The sequence below is a fragment of the Castor canadensis genome, chromosome 11 (assembly GCF_047511655.1).
Source record: "Castor canadensis chromosome 11, mCasCan1.hap1v2, whole genome shotgun sequence".
Lineage (NCBI taxonomy): Eukaryota > Metazoa > Chordata > Mammalia > Rodentia > Castoridae > Castor > Castor canadensis.
This window is the reverse complement of record NC_133396.1, coordinates 104,103,084-104,122,918: the sequence shown is the minus strand read 5'-3', so window position 1 is coordinate 104,122,918 and position 19,835 is coordinate 104,103,084. Positions and strand designations below refer to the sequence as shown.

The window sequence follows — 19,835 nt, the reverse complement described above, 5'->3', positions numbered from 1 at the left end:
TGGTCCTCCTCCCTGCTACATATTCCCCACTTTGATGCTCAGATCCACCTAGGGACAAAGAGCATCATCTTGACTTAGCAGTTTATATTTCCATAGCATCATTACATGGGAGGCCGTTTTTCTTTTGACCATGGCCTCAGTAAGGCTGGAGAGAGACCTTACAATCTGGGCGACCAGGCAGGGCAAAACCAGGCAATCCTCTAAAATCAAAAGTATAACACTTATGAGGGTTTTGAATCCCCCAAAAGTTGTAAACCATCCTCCAAATAATTCTGGAGGGTACCAACCTTTCCAAGTCTTGACTGGGACATGGGCGATTTTTCTCATTCGGTCTGTGATTTCTTCTATGACCATTACTTCATCACCTATCTGTAAGCAGCAGTTGCTCAGGTTAAATTTTCTACATACTCCTCCCTCAGATGCAAGCAAATATCTAAGGCCAAGCGGTTTTGATAGATGGCATTACGCATTTCAGCCAATAAATTGAGGGTAGTCTCATTAATTATAATCTCAACAGCTTGTAGCCTGTGATATGGCTGAACATATAGATGGGAGTATATTACCCACAGGGCCCGTCTTGTGCCCAGGTATTTGGGCCATAATAATGGATTATGCACTCAGGGGCCATTCATCATCCTTCCAGTTGCCAATTTGTAAGGCATGCTGTTTTCTTTGAGTTTCCCAGCTGTCATATTCTGGAGCTCCTGAGAACCTCCTGGCAAGTGGAGCAGGAAGAAGAATGGATGGATTACACACAGTATTCTGGGGGAAGTACAGTGTAGGCTGTTTTCCCACATGTCCAGTATAGTCCACCTGGGCCTTGCCATATGATGTCTGCATTGACATCGTTCCAGGCCTGTCAGAGATAGCAGAAATTGGACAAAGGGTAGGGTTTCGTTCAGTATGGTTTGAGGATCCCCACCATTGGGTTTTCTGGGTGGTTACACTGTAGAATCTTTAGTCTAGGCATGTCAGGCTTCCAACGGAAGTGTTAAATTGTCCTCCCCATCAGGCAAGACAGTTCTTTTTGATAATTGAGGTTTTGAGAAGCCAAACCCCAGTGGCCGGCTGGGGCTATCTTGCCTCATTATAGGGCTCATGGGGATCCAGCTCTCTAGCTCCCAGGGCCATTGATCCTCCATATTAGTTCCCCCACAGACATATCAGGAAGTGATTTTTTAAAGATTGAGCTATAATTCCTGCTAATTCTAGAAACAGATTTCTGGTAGTAGTGAAGATGGGGGACACAGATCTTTCCATTTCTTCATAGAAGGAGTGAAAAACCTGGTGGGACCAGGCTTTATGAGAATCTGTAATTCTTTTAAAGAACAATACAGTCCCCAGGTCTTTGCCCCACCATAGATATATATGGCAATCTGCTGGTCATTTTTCCACTTAGGGTCTTCTGGATTAAGGATGGTAAAATTAATAGGATTACAGGCCCCTAAGTGACACCCTGAGGTAGTGACACCCTTTTGAAGGAGTGTTGTCTTATCTTTACTTTGCCAGGTGGCCCAGGAAATACCTTTCCAGATGGGGCAGGGTGGGGCACATTTGTAAGTCTCGGTTATTTCACACATATACTTATCATTGAATCTGTACTCCTGTTCGTAAGATAGGCCTCCACATGGACTTTCACAGTTGGTTTCTATTAGGGCTCTCTTACTTACTGCATACAGATGAGATGACTTGTCATGTTCTAGGGCCCCACACATATCAAATTGTGTTGACACTGGCTGTCTTGGATTGGTGTTCTGGACCCTTTGAATTATGCAGCCTTTCTTGTCATGGCTCTTGACTTCTAACCGTTCATCATTTGGGGAGTACTGTGGGTCAAAACAAGTTTATTGGTCCTCTTGCAGGCAAATAGAATAGGTGGTTTTGTTATGCCTGCAGATCCCCAAGACCGTTCCTTGGCAGGAGAAATGAGCATGATAAAGCAGGGTCTAAGTAACTCCCTGACGAGATCAAGCTATGCAAATACATGGGTCACAGGATGAGGGCTCTGGGACCATGGAGGGAAAACACACAAGTAACAATAAACAGTAGTTATGCATCCTGCTCAAAAGAGGTAGAAGAGAGCTAATAAAAACTTTTCACTGAGAGTCCATGTGGTGGGGGTGGTTTTGGCCAAACTTATGGTGAAGATTAGGGTAAGAACTACAGCAATAGACACAGACAAGGGGTGACAGTGCATTACGGTAAAATAACTGACATAGAAAACAGTTTGTCTATCCCATTAGACAGTTGATTCCTCATGCTTCTGCCATGTGTAGACTAAACAGCTTCTGGAGTGACTAGAGCAGGGCTTCCTCTTGTTATCATGGTCCTCTATTGTTTCCTGGGAAGTGGAGTTCTGCTGAGGAAGGGAGTTGACATTCTGGTGGGTGATCTTACATGGGGATGCACTCCCACTTGAGAGAAGCTGGTTTGACTCAGCTGTAGTGGATCCAAGGAGCTATCTGTGCTACTTTAACTGTGGTAGGGGTAGACAAAATAACAATGAAAGGACCTCTCCAATGAGGCTTTAATGGTTGGACATTCCATTCCTTTATCCAGATGGCATCCTCTGGCCTATAAGGGTGTGTGGGAGTTGTCAGGCTGACAGGAATTCTCTCCCAGACCCAGTCATTGATTTTTGAGAGAGTCAACCCAAGGGCCTGCGTCTCTTGCCTCAAGGTGAGGTCACCTATTTCCTTAAGGTCCCACTAAGGCCCTTGACTAAGGAGGATGAGCATCCATAAAGGACTTCCAAGGGGGAGAGCCCTGTGTGCTTCATGGGTCAAGACTAATCCTTAGTGATGCTATGGGCAGTATTTGATCCCACTGAAGATGGGTCTCCTGACAGTTTTCCTAACTGTAATTTTAGGATTCTAGTCATGTTTTCCACTATTCCTGAACTCTGGGGGTAGTAGGCCATATGCAACTTCCAGGTGCTTCCTAAGCCCCTATCCATTAGTTATACCACCTCTGCCACAAAGGCTGGCCCATTATCTGACCCAATAGACACAGGTATTCCAAAGTGAGGGATGATTTCCTTTAACAGACACCTGGCCACATTCCAGGCTTTTTCAGTTTGTGTGGGGAAGGCTTCTAACTATCTTCAGAAGTACAGGCAAACACCAACAGATAGTTGCAACCTTGAACTCGTGGCATTTCAGTGAAGTCCACAATCAAGTTTTCAAGAGGAATTCCACCAACACTCTGCACTTGAGGAGGTGCTCTTGGCCCTTGTCTGTGATTATTTTTGGCACATAGGCTACATCTCTCACATACTGCCTTACTTATGCTGGAGAGCTTGGGGACATAAAAATGCAGGGCCAGGGTGGTCTCAAGGGCTGTTTGCCCTGAATGAGTTCCTTCATGGAACTGATTGACAAATACATGGGCTAGCAACTCAGGTATGGCAATTCAGCCATTGGCAAACTTCCATTGTCTGTTTGGTAGAAAATTTCCTTCTTCAGTTCTAAACCAAACCTGTTCTTATGGTGTGTACTGTATGTCGCTAAGGTGCATGGGAACAAGGCCATCAGAACAGCTGGGGCTGGTCCCCTCATAAGGGCCACTAGTTTGGCCTCCTTATCAGCTTTCTGGTTTCCCAGAGCATCTCCCTTCTGGTGCCCTTGGCAGTGTATAACTGCCACTTGTTTAGGTCCCCACACAGTGTCTAGCAATTAAGGATTTCCTGCCCATACTTGATATTTTTTCCTCCTGAGTTAATGAGTCCACTCTCTTTATATAAGGCCCCAGGGACTTGAATGGCTGTGAAGGCATATTTAGAGTCAGTGTAGATGTTTACAAGTGCAGCCTTTTGTGCAGAAGCCCTAAAAGCAGCAGGTGAGACTCAATGACCAAGTCCAAAGTCACCAAAGTATACCTGGCAAAGCGTGTGCCATCCTGGAAAAAGCTGCTGCTGTCTGTGAAATATTCAATGTCCAGATTGCTGATAGGCTGAATGGTTAGATCTGGCCAGCTAGAGAAAACCACATCCATAAGCTCTAAGCTGTCATGCTCTGGGGAGCCTGAGTCAACCAGCAGTAGAGTGGCTGGGTATAGAGTCTTAACACCTCCAGCCAGATGTGTGGGTTTTCATGTAGCATACTCTGGTGTTTGACCATCCGAGATTTAGTCAGCCAATAATTTCCCTTATACTCCATGAAAGTCAGGACAGAGTGGGGAACGCAGTGAGTTCTTGTTCTAGGGTGAACTTGTTTGCTTCTGTCACCAGGACAGTGGTGGCTGCTAGGGCACGCAGGCAAGGTGGCCAGCTTGGGAAATGGCATCAGTTGTTTTGACAAGTAAGCCACTGGAAGGTGGCAGGAGCCCAGTAACTGACTCGGGACCCCAGTAGCTGTTCCCTTTTAGTATGTCCTTTCACTCATGGACATACAGGAGATAGGGCTTCATCACATCCAGCAGGCCTAGAGCAGGGACATTTGTGAGTGCCTTCTTGATTTCTTTAAAGGCTTTCTCTTGCTCCCCCCCATACTAAAGACTCCAATTCTCCCCCCTTTGTGGCTTCATTGAGGGGTTTGGCCAAGAGGGAGTAGTTAGGTATTCAGATTCAGCAGAAACCTGCAGCTCCCCAAAATTCTCTGATTTGATGACAGGTCTTAGGGGCTGTAATGGAACAGACAACCTGTTTTCTCTCAGATCCAAGACTGCATTGCCCTTGGCAATGCAGATGAAAGCCAAGGTATTTGCAGTGTTTGGGCAAATCTGGGCCTTTTTCTTAGAGACTTTGTATACTGCTTCCTATAAAAGAGAAAGAAGGCACATCCTTTCCATACATTCCTCCTGAGTTGGTCCAGTATTTAGATGTCCTCCAGCCAGCAGGAGGTCATCTACATACTGGAGGAGTGTACCGCCATGATGGTCAGCTGAAAAGTCTTTTAGGTCAGATGCCAAGGCAGTTCCAAAATCAGTGGGTGAATTTTTGAAACCTTGTTGCAATTGAGTCCAGGCTAGTTTCTTGTTCTTCTCAGTACTGGGATTTTCCCATTGGAAGGCAAAAATAGGTTGGCTCTTTGGGGCAGGTGAATGCAGAAGAATGCATCTTTAAGACCTAGGCAGATAAAAGTTCTGCCTCAGCTGGGGCAAGGCCTAAAAGCGTGTATGGATTTGGGACTATGGGTTACAAAGTGACAGTTGTTGAGTTTACTGCCTGGAGGTCCTGACTTGGTCTGAAATCCTCAGTCTCTGGTTTCTGAACTGGTAATAAGGTGGTGTTCCAAGATGATGAACAGGTCAGAGGGTCCCATATTTTTAGTCTGTCAAGGTGTTTTTGAATTCCAACCTGGGCCTTGGAGGGAATGAAGTACTCTTTCTGGCTGATGGCTTGACTCCCTGCTTTAGTTCCACCACAACTGGTGGCACATTTCAGGCCAAACCTGGGTGGTTATCTTTAGCCCATACACCTGGAATCTTGAAGGGAAGCTCAGGAATCCCAAGAGGCCTCCCTTCAGGGTAATAGAGCCACCATTCCTCTTCTTGTGTAACAGCGAGGATTAGAGTCTTTGCCTCAGGTCCTCTGAAACTTAAGGCTGCTGTGTCATCTGAATCAAAAATTATCTGTGCCCTCAGTTTGCATAAACAAGGTCCACAGGGCAATCAGGGGGATAAAGGAATTCATGCCTTACTTCATGACCCCCAAGATTGCATCATCTGGACCATAAGAAAGGGTGGTGGATTTGATCCCCTGTAGCCCTGATAATTGTTTTATGTCTTTTGGAAAGAGAACCCACTGGTTGGGTCACAACTGAATGTTCTGTTCCCATGTCCACCATCAGATCAATGGGATGGCCTCCTATTTTCATTTGGACCAGTCTCTTAGGTCCAGTAGATGGAGCCTGGTCTGTCCTAGTCCTTCTCATAGCCTTCCAGGCCTGCCAGACTGACAAAGTTTTCCTCCTGCAGGTAGGCTGATATTTTACTTCAACAACCTGGTCTCTGTTTCTGGTATAGGGAGCATTTTTGGGAGTCTCTGGCCCATTAGGGACATTCATTCTTCCAGTGGGTTCTTACCAGTCTGATGGGAGGTGCCCCCCCTCACTGGTTCCTGTGCTCCACTGGGTTCCATTGTGCGTCCAAGGTCCTCAACCCGACTCACATGGAGGAGGAATCCCTCTTGTGCATCAAACTGTCCGTTGGCACCTGGTGGGATCACTTCGTCTGGTGGTCCAGGGGACACATCCCAGCAACAAAAAAACCCCCACTATCTCTGCAATCCTGGCAGCGAGCCCCCAAGAAATGTTATGGGAAACTCGAGCAGAGACACCTCACACCAAGGCAAGGAAGCAATGCTTTCTTGTGCTGGCACAGACTCAGTGGATTCATGTCCAAAGGCTGAGCCCTAAGAACAAAAGGGTCTAACCTTATATACCCTTGCAAGCAGGTTACAGAGGTGACAATAAAAAAACCCCATGGTTTAACCCATATGTGGTTATATGCAATTCTGTAGGCTACTTCACCCTACTGTTAAGTGCCCTTTTACCCCTAGTGCTACATGACCCTTTTCATGTTTGGATTCTTTAGGTTTTATCTCTTTGCTATGCCATCCCTTCCCCCTGCTACTTTATCAGAACACAGGCCTGTCTGTTTCTCTTCTTGTCCTCCACTCTGCTACAATCACAGTCTGCACCAGACAGCCATGTGGCCCAGGAGGCCATGATGGGCATCAGCCATGATGGCTGTCTCCCATGGCACTTGGGCTGATTCTTCTCTGTCCATCCACTACCATGACCTGTCCCATGCTATGGGCTGCTGGGGTGGGGGGCGGTTCTGGAGGGCAAGGGAGGGGCACGCCCCATCCAACTGACCCAGGTGTTAAACTGCCTTCAGAGGTGCTACTGAAAAAATGGCCTTGATGGCTCTTGCCTCTGGCAGGAGAAGATTGAGTAAAGTGACAGCAAAGTTTGTTGGGAGGGCATTATGTTCTCAACAGACTAAAAGCAGGATGTCTCTAAAGTGGGAACAATGGGATCAGGTTTTAAGGTTGGAATATTTACTAAGAAACTGTTAGCTTTGGATGCTTTTGGCCCCTGGAGTGAGTTTCTGAGTTTGGGCCATTGTCTTGTTAAGAGAGACACTGAGTAATCTACTAAGCCCTTCTCTGATTGATAGAGAATTTCTGTTTGAAATTCTTAACCTTTGCTCTGTCTAGCTCCTAGGTTTGGGAATTTGTTTTGTTAAATTTACTTGTGAAAACCTTCCTGCTTCAGACATCATTGCTTAAGATATGGATCACTCTTGTGTAAAGAGTGAATTAAGTTTTAGGGAAGTGACTAACTTTAGAATTTCCTGTGATAGCCTCTGGGCTCTGGCTACCTGATTTTAAATAGAGATAAGTGGAGTTGCAAAGTTAAATTGAAATAATTTCTTCCTCTGGCCACCTTTTATGCCTACCTGCATAAAAGGAATATCAGAGGAAATGGGGATGTATCTGAGCCCCCAGGTATCTGGTCCTGCCTATCAGAACTAGCCTGAGAGCATCAACTCAGAGGCTAGGAGGCTTGCAGCACCAGCCTGTACCCCACCAGCAGTGGTGTTATGGTAATATAGTCAGACGAGAAATCAAGCGACCCTTGGAGGAGTGGAGAACTCAGATTTTATTTTATGCCAGTGGTCTCAGGTGTGTACTGTGTCTGAGCCCTGAAAAAAGGATTCACAGGATATTTAAAAGGCAGTGCAGGGCATCAGGTTACAAGGAATGTACTTTCCCATCAATTAGGGGCTAGTAGTGAGTTAGAGACCTAAGCTTGTTTAGATAAGAACAGCAGGGGAGTCTTGCTTTGGAAAGTTTATTTACAAGTGGAGGCAAAGGAGGGTGAGAATGAATTTTTATCTCTACATGATGCCCTTTACCTTGATCCTGAACTTTTTGCATGGCTCTAATGAGCAATTCCTCATGCTTTACAGCTCTGTCTGAGGTTACAGCTTTTAACTGACAGCTTACCAGGTTTTATGACCCTGTTTGGAGGCTATCTTCCTCTTCAGTGGTAGCAGCAACAGTGGTGCCCAACAGGAGCTCAATGCTGCTGTCGGGAGCCATGAAACCTAGCAGGTCAGAGAATGGCACCAGTGCTGGGTGTGCACCAAGACCTATCACCCACATGGCTGGGCAAAATGGCCACTGTGCCATCTCTGCTGCTAAAAGCACCAGCTCTGGTGGCTGCCTCACCAGGCCTCAGCCTGGACTGCTCTTTCCTGTGGCTGCCATGCATCCATAGCATTCTTCCCCTTCCCACTCTGTCCACCTCTCTTGCCTGCCTACTCACCATGCCTGGTGCCAAGTCTGGCCCAAGCTCTCCTTGTCCCCATAGCCTGCAGGGGTCAAAAAGTGTTTGCCCAGAGGTCACGTTCCCCTGTCCCAGGGACACATGCCCTGGGTCCATCAGTAAGAGGCTGGCATCCTTCACAAATGGTATTAATGGTATTATTTGCCAGATTCAAAAAGATACTTTTTAAATCTCCTTTCTTTAGGGGAGCTAACAAGGATTTGCTTGCATAACAAATGTGAGGCCATGAGTTTAAATTCCACCTTAGTTTGCTTCGAATATTTGGTCTCTTCATTAGAATCTCATATGGGCAGTAACACCTGTCTCTCAGGGGGAGGTATCTTTTATTTCTATAATCAAATTGCTATTTTGAGCCTGTATGTTACATGTAACACTTCCTTGAGAGACCCTTTGGAGAGACCAAGTGGTCACAGAAAATGCTGCCATCATGATGAAACCACCAAATGTTCAAAACCATCTTGCCACTCCTAAGTGATAGGAAACTCATGGGTGATGCCATCTTGCCATAAAATCTCTAAGTTAACATAGTTTCTATACATGTTGTTTTTAATACATTAATTAGTTAAAGATTGGACAAAGAAGAGGGTGTTTGTGTTAAAGTTTTATTATAAACTACTTAGGAACTTAGCTGACCAACTGACTAAAAATAATAAGAAATGATTTCTTTAAGAGTGCACTCTAAATTAATGTGATTGTTTTGTGCCATGGCCTGTGTGGCTAAGCTGCTGAACCTGACTGAGAGCAATGGGGAATTAGAAAAAAAAGACACAACACCAAGATACAAAGCTGGGTTCCAGAGGACTGCACATTCCTGGTGGGATACGTGAGCGCCTTCCCAAGCCAGAGTGTTTATTTTATAGGTCAATGCAATGGAATGAATCAGGTGAAATACAATGGAATTTTATGCAGCCATGAAGGAAGTATGAAATGCTATCATTCGCGAGTAAATGGATGGAACTGGGAAACATAATTCTGAGTGAGGTTAGCCTGGCCCAAAAGACCAGAAATCATATGTTCTCCCTCATATTCGGACTTTAGATCAAGGGCAAACACAACAAGGGGATTGGACTTTGATCACATGATAAAGCAAGAGCACACAAGGGAGATATGAGGATAGGTAAAAGACACCCAAAAAACTAGACAGCATTTGTTGCCCTCAATGCAGAGAAACTAATGCAGATACTTTAAAGTGACAGAGGCCAATAGGAGAAGGGGACCAGGGACTAGAGAAAAGGTTATTTTGAGAAGAATTAATTTAGAAGGTAACATACATGTACAGGAAACCAATGCGAGTCAAGTCCCTGTATAGCTATCCTTACCTCAACTAGCAAAAACCCTTGGTCCCATCCTATTATTGCTTATACTCTCTCTTCAACAAAATTAGAGATAAGGGCAAAATAGTTTCTGCCTGTTAGTGAGGGGGTGGAGGGAAGTAGGAAGGGGGGAGAAATGACCCAAACATTGTATGCATATATGAATAAAAGAAAAAAATAAATTAAAAAAAAATCAGGTGAAATATATGTCAGCAATTCTTTTGATCAAAGGTAAAAGGAATGGAGTCTAGTGGGCTATTTTTTTCAGGCTTGTTGAAGCATAACTAGAAAACATCTGGTCTGGAGATCGTCAGAGCACACAGAACACCTTATCTATAGCTATTGATTAATCTGGCATCAGGGAGTCTCCAAACAGTTCTGGATCTTTATCTAGTTTGGTAAAGGGAGTTGGTATGTGGTCACAACAGGTTGTTTTTTCCAAAGGAGATGTGGGAGTAAAGGTCAAGACACCAGGTGCTGGGAAGAATGAGAGTAGGAGAGCTCTGCAAGCTCCTACTTGGAAAGACTTTGCAACCTCCAATATTTCCCAGTCCAAGATCCATGCCTAGTCTCCAACAGTTTTGTGTGTCATTGTGTTTTATGTCTATGGTTTAGTCTGTCTCCTACCAATTGTGGCCATTTTATTTTTACTTTTTTGAGTTACTATATGTGTGCTTAAACTGACATTTTTTGGCATGCTTAGGTCAAAACATCTCTGTGTGTGTGTGTGTGTGTGTGTGTGTGTGTATATGTCTTTAAGATGGTTCCTAAGCTACTTTTGTAAAGTTAAACGTACAACTGTCTCAAAAGTTATCTAAAATTCTAATGCCAACCAAGCCTAACTATCCTCTGCCTTAGGACAAAAGAAAATTTATGGACAATAACGTAAATCTGTTTCATTCTACCGTGGGAGCAATTTACATTTAAATCTTTTATAATTAGGTTTATTGACCCATGTGTTCTTGTACATTACTATTATAAAAAAGAGAGTTCAATTTAATTTTTTTCCTAAGTCTTTTAAGGTATAAGGTTGCTAAGAGTTTTATTAAAAACACTGGTATCTAAAATTGGGTTTTTTACAAATATTATTTCAAGATACAAATTAAAGTCTTAAACTTTGTAAGTTTATATATGTGTGATTTGTTTGGTTATAGTTTAAAGATTGCCAAGGGCACCTTCTAGGGTCAAAATTTAAGGTACTAAGTGTATTTAAAAATGAGTTTCTATTTTATCAAAATAACTGTTGGGATTTTTAGTGCTATAGGCTGATACAAAATTTTACCAAAGCAAATGAAAGTTCACTCTCCAGATGGGATGATAAGCTCTTAAGATTTTAGGACTCTAAATTATAGGTGTCATTAACACTCAATGACTGAGCCTGTTATTTTTGGGCTCTAGGGGTTGCTTATAGGTCGACAACAGCCCTGCTTTTGTCCCAAGCCATTCTGTTAGTTAACATCAACAGTCTAGGATGTGATATCCCAGCCATGACTCTCAGTCATTGGGGTTCCTAGCTTTGTGCTTACTCCTTTATCTTTGTTTGTGTATTTAATCATTTGAGACATTAATCTTGTTGGTTCATTGTTATCGTTTAAAAAAATATACTTGTTCCCCAAAAGGATTTCTATTACTACTTGTAATAATAACCCAAAACTATTCAGTTTTCTTGCAGAGAAATTGTTTCTTCATTATTGACTGCTAACTTTAATCAGTCAAGCTTACCTTGGTGTGATTTGGATTTGGAAATCAATTCTATACTGGTTACAAAAGTTCATAGTAAGATGTTTCCCTTTTTAACATTTAGCAGATTGTCTTCCTGTATATTGCTACTTTTCATTTTACATGTTCTTTTTGTACCAGTCTCTTTGCCCAGTGTATGAGTTCTGATGCTCTAATAGTTGGGTTGGCACTCAGGATCAGCATCCCATTTAGGATCCCTCATGCAGGGGTGTAAGAGACTTGCCCTTTGAAGATTGGTAGGAAGTTGGGATACCCGACTGCTTGTTCATGTAGAGATATTTGCTGGAGGCCTTTTTAGGCAAGCAAGGTCTCTAGGACCTGCAACTGAGACTTCCAAGATATGAGTGGATACCTTGAGGATGTTGAAATGATCTCACTCTCTCTCAAAGGTCAATCTTCCTCCTTCCTTTTTCCTCTCTCTCTCCATCAGCCAGCATGGGGATTTCCATTCAGCAGCCCTCATGCAAGGGTGGAGAGACTGACCCTTAGGAGAATGGTTCTCTCTCTTAAGGGGTAAATTCCCTCTCTCTTTCCATCAGCCAATATAGAGGTAGCCAACACATTCACTTGGCTGTGTCCTTAAATACTGGGAGTGCTTTGATTCTGCTAACCAAAAATAGATGACAAGCTCTCTACATAGCCCATTGAAATTACTCACTATTCTTTGCATACTGCCTAAATTAGTTTTTTGCCAGACACAAAACCCCTAAGGTGTTTTTCTGGTAACACTGATGAAACGAAGTTTGAACTAAATAAAAATTCTTTTAAATGATTCTAATACTGCTGGTGCCTTATACATGTATCCAAATGTCATAAAATCATTTATAAAGTTAGAAGTGTATATATACATGTAAACAGCCATAGTTCTTTTATCTAAGGTACATCCTATCTAATAAGTTCTTTGACATTTCTGCTTTTTATGACGCATACTAAAAGTTCTGTCATTTAGGTCTGATTTCTATTTGTCAGGTAAATACTGGTTTATCTGACAGCTGTTCATCAGATAAACATTGAATTATCTGACATTGAGTAGATAAACATTGCTTTTTATATATATGACATGCAATTAAGCAGTAAAACAGGGGCTATTTAAAATTACTGACTGCCTTCTCCTAGTCATGAAAAAAATTAGGGTTTCTAATTGTCAGTACTGCATTGATAATATTGATAATCAATAACTTGTTACTTTACCTAACCAAAATTCAATATTTAAACTGTGATGTTGCTACTTGTTCCTTTATGTGAGGTGTCTTTGTGTTCTTCAAGTATATAAGTCTTCTAAAATAGTTATCAAAAGGCACTGTCTTAACTCCTTTTACAATTTTTTTGTGTATGTCCCCAATTGTAATAAGAGGATTTAGTAATAATATACTATTATATTAATTCCTAAACTGTTAACCATGGTTATTTTAAGTTTTATCATTACAGTTCTGATCCTTCAGGAGCATTTATAGGCAAGCCTGAAAAATGACTCTGACAAGTGCTTATCTATCAACCAGGACAGACATTTTAAGTATTGTGGTCATTTTGTAATTTCCTTGTTACATTCCCTATCGGACCAGCAATTAAATGTAATAAAGACCAACCTAAGAGTCATTTTAAAAATAAATCTCTTTGTTGCTTAATGTGGCCAGAAAGGTCACATTGGCACTGACTTCTGATCTGTTTGATGTGTTACTTCCCCTCCTTCAAAATCTGACTTTCTGGAAGATGCTATCACTTTCTGAGAGAGCTACTCCTGCTCTGGGGGACAAAACTGCTAAATTGGCAGAATCTCCAGAGAAACTATTCAGAGAAACAGTTTAAGAGGATGTGACCCCTGAGTAGTTGGCATCCCCCAACTTCTTAGAGGTACAAGGGGTGTTTAGCCACCTGAGACAGTTCAAAAGGACTGCACAAATGATGGGACTTCTCCAGATCTATCTGGAGTCAATAACCAAAGCTGAGAGATTTAAAAATGGAGCTCCCTGGTACACCTGGCCTCTAACATAGATACTGCCCCAAACAATCAGTCCTTCACTGCTCACTACAATGACAGTCCAAATAGAGGGACATCTAAGGCTTAAAAATAGATATGGGTATAAACACATATAAAAAATAACCATAAGACTCTCAGTCACTTTTTCAAAATGAAAAGTTATATTCTATATGCTTCCTGCTATACCTGGAAGGCCCTTTCTGATGTTCCAATCATTGTTCATGTCCAGGTTATGCCTTCTAAACCAAATTTATCTTTTCCAGAATAAAAGCTTTTAGGACCCATCATGAGCAACAGGGCTATCAATCTCTAAAGATGAATGAGATCTCCATGAGCAACCCAGATCTTCATGAAGAAGCTTGACTGTGTTGGACAATAATTCAGACACCTTGTGTCCAAATGAGTCCCAAGGGAAAAAATAGAAGAGACAATTTCCCATTTATGTAGGGTCTGCTGTCTCTTGTCAACTTGAAGCAGATTGCCCCCCCCCTTTCAGTAGCCCCTCAAAAAGGATTTTTTGGAATATTGTCTATCAGGGAATTTGAGGCAGGCTAAAACTGGGGAAAGTTTGGGACTCATAGAAACTTGGTATTACGTGTCAGACTGATCACATTCTGGCTCAGAAATCACACTCACCTGGCCCAGGGACAGCCCATGCTCCTCCCCATTCAAAAATTATTGGGTGGGAATCAGTCCTGCCCTTCCCATGGGTTAGCGTATGTTTTAAAGCACCTGGAAAAGAGAAGCACACCCTCTCAGTCTCCATATTCCTCATGGGCCCCACCATGCTCCCCTTTGTATTTCCCTTCCCAAATTTTGATAAACTCCATTTATATAACCACATGTCCTGCCATGGATTCTTCCACCTGGGACAAAGAATTTGGAAGTGTTCTGACAGAGACTGCATCAGCACTGTTCACAGTGGTCTACAGGGTGATGGCAAACCTTGCTGTGGACAACTGGAGTTACCTGGAGCCTCTGAGTCATCTGGCCAGGACAAGCAAGCCCTGGAAAAATGTCGATTAGTAGTGCACGCCTCACCAAATAGCTGCATGTGTAGGTGCTCCATCCCCTATTTCCCCAGGTGCTGTCATGGCTGCCTGGAGCCACTGCACCCTCACCAAAACTACAGATTTGGGTGGAAGCTGCTCCATCCCAGGACTGCACTACCCCTTGGAGATGCTGCTACTGAATAGGACCTGGCCCCTTCCTCTCCAACCATTGCCCCAGGCCCAGATCCATAGTCTACCACTCACCAGTGTGCATAGGCTGCAACTAGAGGGGAATCATGACAATCCCAGGCCCAGAAGTGAAACAGTAGCAAAGACATCAGGAAAGCCACAGATGGAAGGCTGAAAGCCAGACATTGGAGGAAAGCAACTGCTGTACTGACCAAGCACAGCTGCTATACATGCTCCTTCCCAGCAAGAAAGAAATACAGACTTTTATATTTTAAAACATTTTACTTTATTATGCTTAATTTTTTCTCTCCTTCTCAGGGAAGTGAATTTTTCACACTAATTTCACACCCAAAACACCAGGTTCAAGTTCTAGCTTGGCCAAAATATAAGCTGTTTGACCATAGCCAAGTTAACAGTTTCTTTAAACTCCAGTCTCCTTACCTGTAAAGTGAGGATAATAGTCTCCAATGGCTGTTGCCCTGCACCTTGCTCTTCACCCCTAGAGGGGCAGCTAGAGCTGCCCTTTTTCTGGATCCTAATAAATGTCACCTTCTGACTCCTGTATACCTCAGCAGTTCCTGCATGGCTACGTCATCTCAATCTCATTTATAGACCACTGACTAATTTTTCTCAAGACTTGTGGTGGGAGATTTTTTAAGAAGCTACAGTGAAGGGGAGGGAGGTCAGGCCTGTCCCAGGCAGCATCTCCCTTCCCCACACCACCTCCAGTGGAGAATATGTGGCCTGAGGCTGCATCTCAGTCACAGGGTCATTTTATATTTCTCTCATAAAAACCTTCTAACTGACGTCTGCTGACACTTTACAGCAATTTAAAGCATCAGTTCATCCTCTAAGGACCAACAATTAGATTTAATTAAGCCCAGCCTAAGAGACATTTTTTAAATAAATCTTTTTGTTGCTTAATTTGGCCAGAAAGGTCACATGGGCACTGACTTTTGATTTGTTTGAAGTGTTACTACCCTTCTCTGTGGGACAAAATCTGACTTTCTGGAAAAGCTAGACTTTCTAGGAGAGCGTCTCCTGTTTGGAGGACAAAACTGACGAATTGGCAGAATCTTTAGAGACAACTGCTCAGAGAAACAGCTTAAGAGGACACATCCCTGAACAGTTGGCATCCCCCAACTTCTTAGAGGAACAAGTGGTGTTCAGCCACCCAAGACAGTTTGAAGGACTGCACAATTGAGGAGAGTTCTCTACATCTACATGGAGTCAATTATGCCAAACTTCTAAAAGTAACTAAAGCTGAGAGATTTTAAAAAGGGGTTCTTTCTCATGTGCTCTAATATTAAGCCTTCTAGGCTTCTGACAAAATGCAAACTCATGTCCTTCTCTAAGGCCTTCTGTTTAAGGCAATATATTAAGGCAATATAACTTTCAATGGTATCTAACTTCTGTGAGTCTTCTTAATGTACAGAACTGACTCATTAAAGTTTATCCTCTAATTGGACTGACACCTGCTCACTGGTACACCTGGCCACTAATATAGATACTACCCCAAACAATCAGTCCTTAACTGCTCACTACAATGACAGTCCAAATAGAGGGACATCTAAGGCTTAAAAATAGATACAGGTATAAACACGTATAAAAAATAACCATAAGACTCGCTGTCGTTTTTCAAAATGAGAAGTTAGATTCTTTATCCTTCCTGCTACACCTGGAAGGCCCTTTCTGATGTTCCTATCATTGTTCAGGTTATGCCTTCTAAACCAAATTTATCTCTTCCAGAATAAAAGCCTTTAGGATCCAAATCATGGGGCAATAAGGCTATAGATCTCTGCAGACAAATGAGATCTCCACGAGCAACCCAGATCTCATGAAGAACCTTGACTGTGTTGGGCAATAATTCAGACACCTTGTGTCCAAATGAGCCCCAAGGTGAAAAAATAGGAGAGACAATTTCCCTTTGTAAGTAGGGCCTGCTGTCCCTTGTTAACTTGAAGCAGATACTGAAGATGGACTGTCTCCTGAATTCGGTACCCCCCAAAAAAGAATTTTTTGGAATATTGTCTTTCAGGGAGAATTTGAGGCAGGCTGAAATTAGGGAAAGCTTGGGACTCACAGTATTACATTTCAGATTGACCACATTCTGGCTCAGGGACCCCTCACCTGGCCCAGGAACAGCCCATGCCCCTCTCTGCTCATTGATCATTAGGTGGGAATCACCTGGTTCTGCCCTTCTCATGGGTTAGCATAGGTTTTAAAAGCACCTGGAAAAGAGAAGCATGCTCTCTCTGCCTCCACATTCCATCTAGGTCCTACTGTTCTCTCTTTTGTATTTCTCTCTCCTAACTTTTAATAAACTCCATTTATACCCATATGTCCTTCTATGGATTCTATCCACTGGGACACAGACATTTGGAAGTCTTCTGATCAGAAACAGCACCAGTGCTATTAATATTGGTCTAGGGGGAGATGGCAAACCTTGCTGTGGACAACTGGAGCTACCTGGAGCCCCGGAGCCATTTGGCCAGGGCAAGCAAACCCTGGAAACATGTAAATTAGCAGTGCACACCTCTGCTGTATGTGTAGGTGCTCCATCCCCTACTTCCCCAGGTGCTGCCATGCTTTCCTGGAGCCACCCCACCCCCATCAAAACCACAGAGTTGGGTGGAAGCTGCTTCATCCCAGGACTGCCCTACCCCCTGGAGATGCTGCTACTGAACAGCACTTGCCTCACTCCTCTCCAAACATTGTCCCAGGCCCAGAGCCTTAGTCTACCACCCATAGCTGTACCTAGGCTGCAACCAGAGGGGAATCACAACAATCCCCAGCCCAGAGGGGAACCAGTGTCAAAAACATTAGGAGAGCCACAGATAGAAGGCTGAGAGTCAGAGACTGTACTGACCAAGCAGAGCTGGTGTACATGCTCCAGCCCAGCAAGGAAAAAGTACTGACTTTTATATTTATTTTAAAATATCTTTTCTTTATTATGCTTAATTTTTTCTCCACTTCTTAGTGAAGTGAATTTCCCACACTAATTTGTTACCCAAAACACGAGGTTCAAGACCTAGCTTGTCCAAAATATAAGCTGTTTGGCCATAGCCAAGTTAACAGTTTACAGCTTCTTTAAACTCCAATCTCCTTACCTGTAAAGTGAGGATAAGAGTTTCTAGTGGCTTGTTGCCCTGTACCTTGCTCTTCACCCCTAGAAGGGCATCTAGAGCTGTCTTTTTTCTGGGTCCTGATAAATGTCACCTTCTAACTCCTGTACTCCTCAGCAGTTCCTGCATGGCCACATCTTCTCAATCTTGTTTACAAACCACTGATTAGTTTTTCTCAAGACCTGTGTTGGGAGATTTTTAAGAAGATACACTAAGGGGAGAGAGATCAGTCCTGTCCCAGATAGCATCTCCCCTCCCCACACCATCCCCAGCACAGAATTCGTGGCCTGTGGCTGCATCTCAGCAGCCCTCAGCCAATCACAGTCCTTTCCCCTACACCAGTTTCCACAAGTAGGCCTAAGCCTCAAGTTCAAGCTACAGCCCAGACCTGCAATGGCTGTTGGCCTGAGAATTTGGAACCTCAAATCACTGTGAGCACTGCCCTCCTTCCCGGGGGCACTGATCACTGTCCTCCACAGGAGTCTCACAGTCTACTTTCAGAGGTCTTTTTTCTTATTCTAAGCATCCTGTCTGTCATTCCCACCACATTACCTTTAAAACCTGGAGAAGCCCCCACTGGTGGAGCGAATGGTCAGTCCCAAGCTCATGCCCAGTACCCATCCACCAAGAGCTCCTGCTCAACCTCTGCAAGTCAGTTGCACATCCCAGCCACATCAGATGGGCACTATTCAGCTGAGCTTGAGCTTTATAGAGAAGTGGGAGCCCAGTTACATGTATTTCCTGAGTGGTTTTTGGCTCAATGTTTCTCAGCACTTCTCTGTCCTGCGGTGGAGAACTGATCTAACACCAGCACAACTTCTACCCACCCCAGGGCCACAGGTGACCACTACTCCACCCACTCCAGGAAGGAGTGTGGCTCTGCAGATCTCCCCTCCACATAGTCCCAGAACATGACATCTTTGAGCCAACTCTTCATGGGGCATCCCAAAGGAGCTGCTCAATGGTAAAATGAACTCCCATTAATGGGAGTCCACCCTATCCCTTATGGATCACAGGAGACTCCATTATCGTCTTCTACCTCCCCCACCCGCTCTTTGTCCAAGTAGTAAGACTCCTCTCTGCCAGTCCTTATCATATTTCTGCTGACCCTTCAAGATTCAGCTCAGACGGCCCCAGGAAGCTAACCCTGACCTTCACCAAACAGAATTAAGTGGCTAGGCTTTGGAGTTTTACTCACTTGTGAGTAAAAGTTTGGAGCACTGGCTTCAACCCTCCCCTCTGATGCAGGACCTAGTTCTGTGAACAGCTAAGAGCAAGCGGCCCTTACTTACGCTTGTGCAAGAGTAGGTATGGCAATTGAGCTGGGTCACCTCCCCTTGTCCTCACTGTCTCTGAAGACCCTGGGGTGTCACATATGCTCAGGAAAAAGGCCAGCAACTTTCCACTAAACTACCTATGAGCCTGAACAGGTTTCTATCCCATAACTATTTATAGAGCTCACCTGTGTCTTGGCATTGGTAGGGCATTATCTGTCTGGTTCTGGTTACCATCTGCTGCAGTCCCAGGGCCCTGAGGCAGCTATACAACAACACAACCTCAACCAGGACCTCGTCCTTTGAAAGACACTGTTGCTCCTCTCAGTCCTCTGTGGTCCTCCAACTCCTTAACCCTCAGACACAACTCCATCACAATTTTGGCTCCAATAGCAAGGTCTAGTTCAGCTCTCTGACGCTGTGGAGACACCCCTAATGCAAGCTTAATTTGCCCTCAACAACAACAACAAACCAGGAGACACAGAAAAAGTAGCAGTTAAAACTGTGTAGCAATTCTACTATGGTAAATCTGCTATCGCCAAACACTGAGGGCCTTGGAGTGAGTTGGAGATGGGCTTTGGAATTCACATTTCTCCTGGTTCATCTCTCTTTTCCCACTTGCCTTCCTTGGAGTCAGTCATCACTGTTGCCTGTTTAAACACTAGTTCTTCAGCAGGAAAAAAAGGCTTCTGTCCTGTAAATAACCCCACTATGGCTGATTTCAAACTACAAACATCTGAACACAGAGTTGGAACGAGATGTACAAAACTGGCTGTCACATGCCGGGTCCTGCAGGCTCCAGAATACCACTGTTTGCAGGTGAGTCTAATGTTCAAAAGTGCAGGACACATTCTTCACTCAGTATGGCTCCCGAAACCCAGTCACCTATTTTATCAGAAAGAACAGTCAGTCTTATCCACAGCAGAA

General features: G+C 43.8%; 1 long non-coding RNA gene across 1 annotated transcript; it reads right to left on the bottom strand.

Annotated features, from left to right (window-relative positions):
• Positions 1-1,420: 1,420 nt before the first annotated feature.
• On the bottom strand, positions 1,421-19,835 carry LOC141413897 (uncharacterized). Its single transcript, XR_012438895.1, has 3 exons — positions 18,187-19,835; positions 13,965-17,816; positions 1,421-1,826 (listed from the first exon to the last, which is right to left on the bottom strand). It is a non-coding gene; the product is annotated as an uncharacterized lncRNA (long non-coding RNA).